The sequence below is a fragment of the Canis aureus genome, chromosome 9 (genome assembly GCF_053574225.1).
Source record: "Canis aureus isolate CA01 chromosome 9, VMU_Caureus_v.1.0, whole genome shotgun sequence".
Taxonomy (NCBI): domain Eukaryota; kingdom Metazoa; phylum Chordata; class Mammalia; order Carnivora; family Canidae; genus Canis; species Canis aureus.
Genome location: NC_135619.1, coordinates 33,640,151 through 33,649,541, shown reverse-complemented (window position 1 = coordinate 33,649,541; position 9,391 = coordinate 33,640,151). Strand labels below are relative to the sequence as shown.

Below are 9,391 nucleotides of genomic sequence, written 5' to 3'. Positions count from 1 at the left end.
GATATGTATTCCCATTCATTCATTCAACACTTATTAAGTGCCCACTATGGGCTAGACACTATGGCAGGTGCTGAGAACATTATGGTCAAGAGAAAAAGACATGGTCCCTCCCATCATGGAGGTACGGTCTGTGGGTAATGTACAATCCTTTCATTGTCAGTTAAAGACACTACTACTCTGAGAGTTTAAGTGACCTTCCCTGGATCACCCAATTAGTAGTGGTAAACTAGAATGGAAGGTTATATCCAGATCTCTCAATTTTTCTTTCCATATTCTTTCCATTAGTTACCCTTGCTGATTTTCCGTCTTTTATTTAGACTAATATTAAAATATTTGAGACTCTAATTGTACTGGGCAACAGCTAGTTTCGGATCTTGGTTGAAATTCTTGCTCTACCATGTGTTAGCTTTATGACAGTGGGTAAGTGTATAACCTCTAGCAATGTCCAATCCCCTCATCTTTAAAACAGAATTGTACCTATCACACTGAGATGGAGGGAGTAGATGTGACTATTCTACAAGACAATATAAATGGAAAAATCTGTCCAGAGGCTACAAATCTGGGAGAACTCAATTATTGGAAGTTCTGTCCAGTTCTGTGCTGGAGGCCCCCAACCTTAGTGGGTATTGCTGAGGGTAGGGAGTGGGGGGAGCCAGCCTGAGACTTGGTGGAGCGATCAAGTCTCCTTTATCCTTTGGAATGTGCTGAATCAGTGTTGGGCCTGTTGGCATCAGATGAGTCCTACCATTTAAGCAACAATGGTATACTTAGGATGCTGGTTGGTCTCTGGGGCTCATGAGAAAACACCGGTAGTATTTCCAGAGAAAGCGAGACATTCAGAGTTGGCACAAAAAGAATCTGAAATCGGAGGTAGCAGTCAGCCCTGGAGACAGAGCCTGGAGTATAGTGGCAGTGATTTCAGAAGCCCTTATAGAATGGCTTCTTGGTTTTCAGTGCAGACCTGTCAGCCTTGCCCCAGAGCATGTTGTGGTTACTTCTCATGCTACCTCCTGCTGATCAGCTCAGCAACCTTGGCCTTGGCCTGAGTCTTATGCAAGTTTCCCTGCCAGGACAGAAGTCGCCACCCAAGCTTGCTGTAGGTACCAGAACCAGATCATGACACCATATTAGAAAAGAAGACATGAGAAGAAATTGGTCAGATCAAGAAGTTGGTTGGATGTACCACCAGCAACAAGAGTCAGATTTGTAATGCACTTCTAAAGTCTTTTAGATCTTTATTATTTAAGAGAATATATTGCCTCTTCTAGGAATATGGTCAAGGGAAATGCATATACATGTCCACCGGAAGACACATAAAAGAATATGTATATATTCCGTATATTCAAGATTAGCAGCATTGCATATAATAGCCCCTAGCTGAACACTACTCAAATGCTCATCAGCAGTAGGATGGAAAAATACATAGTGGTATAATCACACAATGGGATGTACAGCAACAAGAATGAACAAACCATAACTACATGAAAGAACATGGTGGACTCTCACAAATAGTAGGGAGTCAGATGCAAACAAGTACTTATACTAACTCCATTTACACATAATATTCAAAACCAGGCAAAACTTATCTATGATGTTAGAAGTCAGGGTAGCGGCTACCTTTGGTGAGAAGGGCAATAACTGGAAATATATGCAAAGTAAGTTTCTGGGTGATATCCTGTTTCTTGATTTGAGTGTCGGTTGTGTGGGATTGTTGAATTTGTGAAAATTCATTGAGCTACATACTTATAAATTTTTTGCCTCAATATCTACATACTGAGTTTCAATGAAAAGTTTACTAAAAAGAATGTGTTAACATATCTGCACCATTATCAACATAGATTGCTGTCTGGACTCGAAATCTGCCATGTGGTTTTTCTACCCGTAAATGATAAAGTAATACTCAGTGTTTTATTTTCTTTCTTTCTTTCTTTCTTTCTTTTTTTTTTTTTTTTTATACTCAGTGTTTTCTTATGGCTGGCACAGAATAGGCATTCAAAAAATATTTGTTGAATAAATGAAGGATGGGTTGTAGCTTTTCTGTGGGACAGATAGGCTATAAAGTAACAGTGCCAGGGCATTATGTAAGAGTGCTTGGGGAAATTTCTATTATCAGAGATTTTCATGTTCTAAACCACTGTGTCAGGCATTTAGGAGGGGAAACTCACACTTCCTGTGCACCATCTGACTTAAATTGGTGTGTGCAAATAAATGCAAGGTACTCTTCATTGGTGATAGAGAGCAGCCCACACTTAGGATAACCTCCCTGTAAGGAACTCTTCGTCTGTTCCACAGCCCCCAGAGCCCTCCATTAGGCCCAGTTCAGCTGGATCTTTGATGTCATCTCTGTGTAAAGGCTACCCAATCATTTTCTCTTGGTCTTTTTTTTTTTTTTTTTTTTCTGCAGCAGAGGAAACTTCAGCTTTATTGAAATCACTGGCTATCGGAAGGGAGGTAGGTGAGGGACTGGGGTAGATAGGTGATGGGGATTAAGGTGAAGGGCACTTGTGATGAGCACCAGGTTCGTGTGGCAGTATTGAATCCCTATCTTACACACCTGAAATTAATAGTACACTGTGTGTTAACTAACTGGGATTTAAATAAACACTTAACACCCCACTGGTTCCTGACTTATTTGACCACAAAACCTTGTTTCAAAACATTTATCTATTAGTATCTCCCAGTACTTTGAAAAAATGCTGCTTAAGCACTTTTGCAAGCATGTCTCATCTCAAGAACATGCCGACATTGGGAACACCCAGAAATCACACATAAGATGGCTTTCCAAAATTAGTATATCAAGAAGTTTAAGTCCATGATATGAAAACTGTAGATTTGTCTTTCTTTGAGGCACTTGTTTAATAGTAAATATGGCTAGGAAAGCCACATTTAGAGGTGAAAGTCAGTCTCTCTCTCATTCTCTCTCTCTTCCCCCGCAAACTTCCAAGCAGCCAGGTATAAACTAGGCTGTCTTTGTTCATCCAATAGCCTGGAGTCTAGGGTTTCTAGGAAAAGAGACAAATGGCTCATGCTGGCATTGTCCAATGCTATCAAAGGAGTCCCTCTTTTTCTCCCTAGGAGCAGTCTCCAAGTAGCACCCCCCAAAGCTATAACAGTACACACTTCTTGGTGCTCTTCTTTGTAGCAGGGTAAAGCACAGCCCGGACAGCTTCTGAAAACACCTCATGCACTCCATCCTGCAGCAGGGCCGAACATTCCAGATTCCAGACTTCACTGTCCCTGCTTGTTTGGCCAGGGAAGTGCCTTGCTGAGGAGTTGTGGGCACTAGGCTCTGTTCCTTCAGCTTCTTCACTGTCTCAACATCATTCCGCAGGTCTGTCTTGGTCCCTACTAGCAGAACAGGTACATTGGGGCAGTGATGGGAGACCTCCGGGTGCCGCTTATGCCTCACATTGGCATACGAGGATGGGTTGCCAATGGAAAAACAAATGACAAAGATATGTCTGGGGGTAGGACAGCGTTCGCAGTCGGTCATACTCCTCTTCGTCAGCTGTGTCCCACAGGTTCAGGCTGACGATCTGGCCATCTACAGAGGTCTGGGCGCTGTAGTTGTCAAAGACAGGGGGGATATACTCCTCAGGAAAGGCATTTGTTGTGTAACTGATGAGGAGGCAGGTCTTCCCGACAGCCCCATCTCCTACAACCACACATTTGATTGTCTGCATTCTTCCCTTAGAGTCCGTGGAGTCCATGAACTGCTAGAGGCTAAACTTCAATAGATCCTAGAAGCCACCTCTGAAGTGTGTAATATTATGCGTATGTACATAAGTGAATTTTTCTGGCAAAGTGGTCGCCTCCTATGCTGTTCACTGTGGCAGGCAGAGGCTCCAGGGCAACTCTCGCCGGGGTGGGCAAGGCTCGGAGGGCTGGGCGCCACATCCGGGCAGCTACCCTCTCTTGGTCTTTGATGAGTAAAATGTGGGTGGGAGATGTTTCACCTTGGGACACGACTTGTGGTAAGGCAGAAAATGCCTCATCTTTTTGGGGTACAAGAAGGGAAATTAAAAGATATCATGAACTGGTACACAACAGATTGACTCTCAGGTCTGCCAAACATCCTCCAGGAAGTATGACAGGGCATGCACACAGAGTTGCCAAGGGGGACACTGTGGAGGTACCAGCACTACAGATCACCCTAACTCCAGCCTGAGTGGAATCTCTGTCAGTCTGATGCACCTTCTAGTCAAACCTGTTAGGAATCTAAAGGTGTCAAGAGTTTCAGAACTCATTTAATTAAGCCACAGAAAAGACCTGTGGAGGTAATTTTCCATTAGAAGACGGGGGAGGGGGTGAACGTGCAAATATGCATCACACATAGATCCAGTCCTGCCCATAAAGCCTGGATTTTCCTTCCTTTTCAAAGGCCCATAAAACATCATACTCTGGAACTCAAATACAACAAACAGCACAGTATCAAGAAATGTGTGCCCTTTGAAACCTGGTTTCCAAAGATGTGATTCCTTTGACTTTAAAGGTAGCTGCCGTTGGGGCGCCTGGGTGACTCAGTTAAGTGACCAACTCTTGATTTTAGCTCAGGTCAGGATCTTAGGAGTTATGAAATTAAGTCCCACTTTGGGCTCCATGCTCAGTGGGGAGTCTGCTTGAAATTCTTTCCCTGGGATCCCTGGGTGGCTCAGCAGTTTAGCGCCTGGCTTTGGCCCAGGGCATGATCCTGGAGTCCTGGTATCGAGTCCCACATCGGGCTCCCTGCATGAAGCCTGCTTCTCCCTCTGCCTGTGTCTCTGCCTCTCTCTCTCTCTCTCTTTCTGTGTGTCTCTCATGAATAAATACATAAAATCTTAAAAAAAAATTCTTTCCCTCTGTTCTCCCTCCCACTTTCTCTCTCAAATAAATAAATAAATAAATAAATCTTTTAAAAAAAATAGCTGCCCTTCTCTTGGCTCTGGTGGTACAGACCAAGAAGTCTTGGTTTTCTAAGTGCAATTCTAGAACAGAGTTCTTTATACCATGTGGAATGGTGGTGAGCTAATATTCCACTGGGGTGTCTCAGAGGTTTGCTTCTTTTTAATTATGAAGTTGCTAAACCATCTTGTGTAACAGGAGTATCTGCATTTTGCCAAATGTCAAATAATGATGACATTTGCATAGAGATGAAGTCAAGGGGTGAAGCCTGTCTTCCAAGGGCAGTCTGGTTCACAGGGTCTTGTGGAGCCCATCCTAGAGGACTAGATACCCTAGGTTTAAGTGCTCAGGTCTCTTGGCCTTGAACATTATCCTTGGAGGACAGCCATCAGTGGGGTAAGCCTCTGGTGGCCTCTCCTCTGCCAAGGGCTAGGGCAATCAACACAGTAGGAGAGAACAGATGTAGTGGTTGGGGAGGATAGTGGAAAAGAGCTGGGAAGTGTAGGATTTGGAAAAAACAGAAAATGCCAAAAGACCCAGGTGTTGAAAGACAAACCAACAAACATACAGTTAGCATTGAGCCCTGGGTTTTCTATGAATAATCCTTCTCCTCCTTCTGCTTCTAACACTGAAACCCCTAGATCCACTTTGGGGGTGACAAAAAGGCTTCCCTTTTATACATTTGAGAGAGACAATAAGAAAGCAAGGTTTATTGATCGTAAAAATCCCTGCAGATCTGGCCAGGTGAACTGTGGGAAGGTCCACATTCATGTGTCCCTCTTGGGCATTTGTTTTTTTCTCTGCTACAGGGCAAAGATATTAAACTTTATGATCTCTTAGCATGAAAGTTCTGAGTTCCATAGTATCTTCCAAACAGTTTGCTAAGGAGGTGCTTCCACCAGAGGCTTCAGTTAAAATCTGAATGTGTATCCTATGAAAGATAATGTTGTAAGCCTCATTAAAACGAATACTTCAGGTCAGTTGCACTTGCCAAATATACTTGATACTGGGATTCAGGACACAGGCTTGACTCATTTATATCAGAAGAAAAGGGAGGAACATTCTGGAGAAAGGGGAACTGACCAAGGAGCTCAGGATTGAGTGATGTTCTATGGAGAATGCTCTGCCCACTATCTGACAGGAGGGGTTACTTGAGGCAATTGGCAAGATCCTGGAGATGGAAGTTTTTTACCCTCATAACTGGCATCAGGAAGCTGGAACCCTTCAGGATAACTTAAGGCAGCCAGCCTTTGAAATGGTCCTCAATGGTGCCTGCCTCCTGATATTCACAGTCTTGGGTAATCTTCTCCCATTGGGTAAGGGCTGGACCTAGAATCTTACACCTAATATATGCAAGGGTAGGGAAGGTCTATAACATATTTGTCATCAATACATGCATACTGAATAATTCTAGTTTCCCCAATGAAAACCTATTTCTATCAGTCATGATCCTAGTAATCAGACCACAACTTTTGTTTAAAAACAACGACCCATTTATGACATTGAATATGTTAGATTTATGAGCCTTGAATTGAAGAAGAGCATTTGTAGTAGCTGCCTTCAGAGTATGGGTTTCCTGAAGAGAATTCTAGCCAACCACTACAAGTCTGTGCATCCTATTTTTTTTTTTTAAAGGTTTATTTATTTAAGAGAGAGAGAGTGTGGGCAGGAGAAGGGGCAGAGGGAGCAGGAGAGAAGCAGACTCCCTGCTGAAGACTTCCCACTGTAGACTCCCTGCTGAGCAGAGATCCCTGATGTGGGGCTTGATCTCTCCACCTTGAGATCATGACCTGAGCAAAAATCAAGAGTCAGATACTTAATTGAGTCACTCAGGTGCCCCTGGTCTGTACCTTCTTGGGTAAAATGCTTTCTTGAGCCTGTGCAGCTCAAGCCCCGGACTTAAAGCTTAAACTAAGTCATACACAATGTCCCTCTGCATATGCAGACATATTTTAAAGCAAATTATTTACCACCAGTGGTAAATAATAAGTGGTAAAACCCTTGCAGAAGGGTTCTTGTTCATGTTGATGGCCAAACCCCTAGTCTCCTATTTTTCTTTAAATTTATTTCTTGCTTTCTCATTCTCCACCTAGTACCCTGGGGTCTTTCTGACACTTGATAGGACTAAAAGAGATGATTCTTTGGCCAAAGATTTCAGTTTCTTACCACTCCATAGTGGGGTTCAGAAAAAGAGATGAAGAGTGAAGGGAGGAGTTGAGGTGGTGGACCTGCACTAACTTTCGGCTCGCAGAGCATGGACTCTACGTCCATGGCTGTGGGAGGTTGTACAGGTGCAGCAATCATGGCTTAGACGTAGTGGGTGTCCCAAGGCTCCATCCATGCTAGACATCTGGCCATCAGGTCTCCCTTTTCTTGGACTGGGCTGGCTGACATATCAAGAATGACTAGACATTCTGGTCCGTCCAGGCTCAAAATCTCATCAATGTTTTAAAAATATTTAGCTCAAAGCCAAGCATGGCATTGGTACCTACATTCTAACCACTGTCCTTTTAGGTGCTCTACCCAACACCTTTTGAAATGCATCAGCCCATTTTATATTAAAGATCTTCAGGCTTCCAGGTCTCTGAGGGCAGTTGGGTGACCCAAGGCAGCAAGCCTTATTACTAGATGGAGTTTTGGGGTTTAAGGCCACAGAGAAGGTATCTTGGGAACTCCTTACAAAATATTCCTAAACCAGTAAACAATGAAAATGAAACAGACTGGGTGAAGTTTTGCAAAATAAAAAATAAATTGACCCTTTCCCAGAATAATTTCTTTTTCCTTATTTTGAAGGAAGCAGCTGGTGGTAGGCAATGGCTTAGCCCTGCCTCCTCTTATCCCCATGGGCTTCAGCCATTCATTAGTATCCTACCTTTGCTTATGGTTACTTATTCCCTTTCCTCAGAAGATCAGAGTTTTAATAGTAATCCTGAATCAATTGAGGAATTGACTTTCAGCACATGCACGCACAGGTTTGGTGGACGTGCATGATATAGGTGCAGAGCAGCGGTTCCTGCACTTCCTGAGAGAGTGCCAACACCCATCAAATATGATTTGGCCAAGGAGTGAAAACAGTGAAGCCCCCTGGAAGCCCCCCAACCTTTGGTCTCTGGGCTGGTGGGGACCACTTGGATTGTGCCCACAGAAACACGTGGTCCTATTGGCTCCTCTGCTCGGGGCTGAGTTTGCGCTGACCAAGCTCCAATTGTGTTTTGCTTTCTAGCCCGCCTCGGTGGGTGAGAAGGGAGCAGGTTTCTTTTGGGTGGGGAGGAACATTCCTTTCTTCCTGTGGGGAAGGTGGTATTTATGTTTCTCAGAAAAGAGGTTCCTGGAGAATAACATATTGCTATATGCTTTGGCTGTTTGGGATAAAAAGAGAACAATTTAAGCAATCTATTTCCCCTCTGAAGTGCTGTCAGAAGGGTCAAGAGGGAGTACAACCTAGGAGAGCCCTTCTTCAGATTTAGTGTGTGAAGAAAGCAGTGGTGCTGAACTCTGCTTACAATCACCTTGGAGCTTTTTTAAAAAAAAAAAACACACACACACACACACACACACACACCAATGCTGAGTTCCACCCCAGACCGATTAAGTCTGACTCTCTGGGCGGTGAAGCCCGGGTCTTGGTATTTTTTAAAAGCTCCCCAGGTGATTTTCATGTGTGGCCAAGGTTGAGAGCCACTGCAGTGGAGTATTGTGTAGTTTATATTAAAAGTGTGAGGGAGACGGAATCGTGATTACCTGAGGTTAATGGGGGGAAAATGTTTTCTTTGAGTCAGGCATTGTGCTGGGCACTGGCCTTATATAATCCCATGATGCCCACAGCAGCTGCAAGGTAGGTGATGTGTCAGTATCTCCATCTTACCAAAGAGGAACTAGGGCTTAGAAAGATGAGCTGATTTGTACAACGTTACCCCGCTGGGAAGTGGTAGAGCTAGAATTTGAGGTAAAATCTATGTGATTTCAAAGCACCCAAACCGCATGTTCCTGCAAAGGACCTACCTAGGAGCCAACAGAGAGAAAGGGCCACAGGCTCTAGTGTGTGTATGTGTGTGTTCGTGGTGATGGTAACAGGGCAGTCAATAAAGACAGGCAATTTCAAGATAGTTTTAAGGGCGAATTCCAAGTGTTCATCTGCTGTACAGCTTTCATTGGCCCTTCCCACATTTCCTGCTGCTCGTATTTTCCTTTCCCCCTCCCATTCATTCCTGCTTCTTCTGGCTTCCCAGAAGGTAATGTGGGCCAGAATATAGTACATATCAAAAACAGAATTCATTGTCTTTCTGTCCAAACCAGTTTCTTCCCCTGTGAGCTGTGCTCTGCAGAGGTGTACCTCCATCCCACTGGGCACTCTAGCCTGAAAACAGAGAGACTTGTCCTCAACCCTTCCCTCATCCTATATGCCCCTGTGTTGATGATGGAGCTTGGTCTAGAACCAGCTCCTAACTATGTGACATCCTCCTCCTTTCTCCTCCCTATTGCCATCTGACCATTGCACGATCCTCTCTTT

The 9,391-nt window shown here is 44.0% G+C and overlaps 1 pseudogene; it reads right to left on the bottom strand.

Annotated features, from left to right (window-relative positions):
* Positions 1 to 3,104: 3,104 nt before the first annotated feature.
* LOC144320610 (rho-related GTP-binding protein RhoG-like) lies at positions 3,105 to 3,831 on the bottom strand (annotated as a pseudogene).
* Positions 3,832 to 9,391: the final 5,560 nt, after the last annotated feature.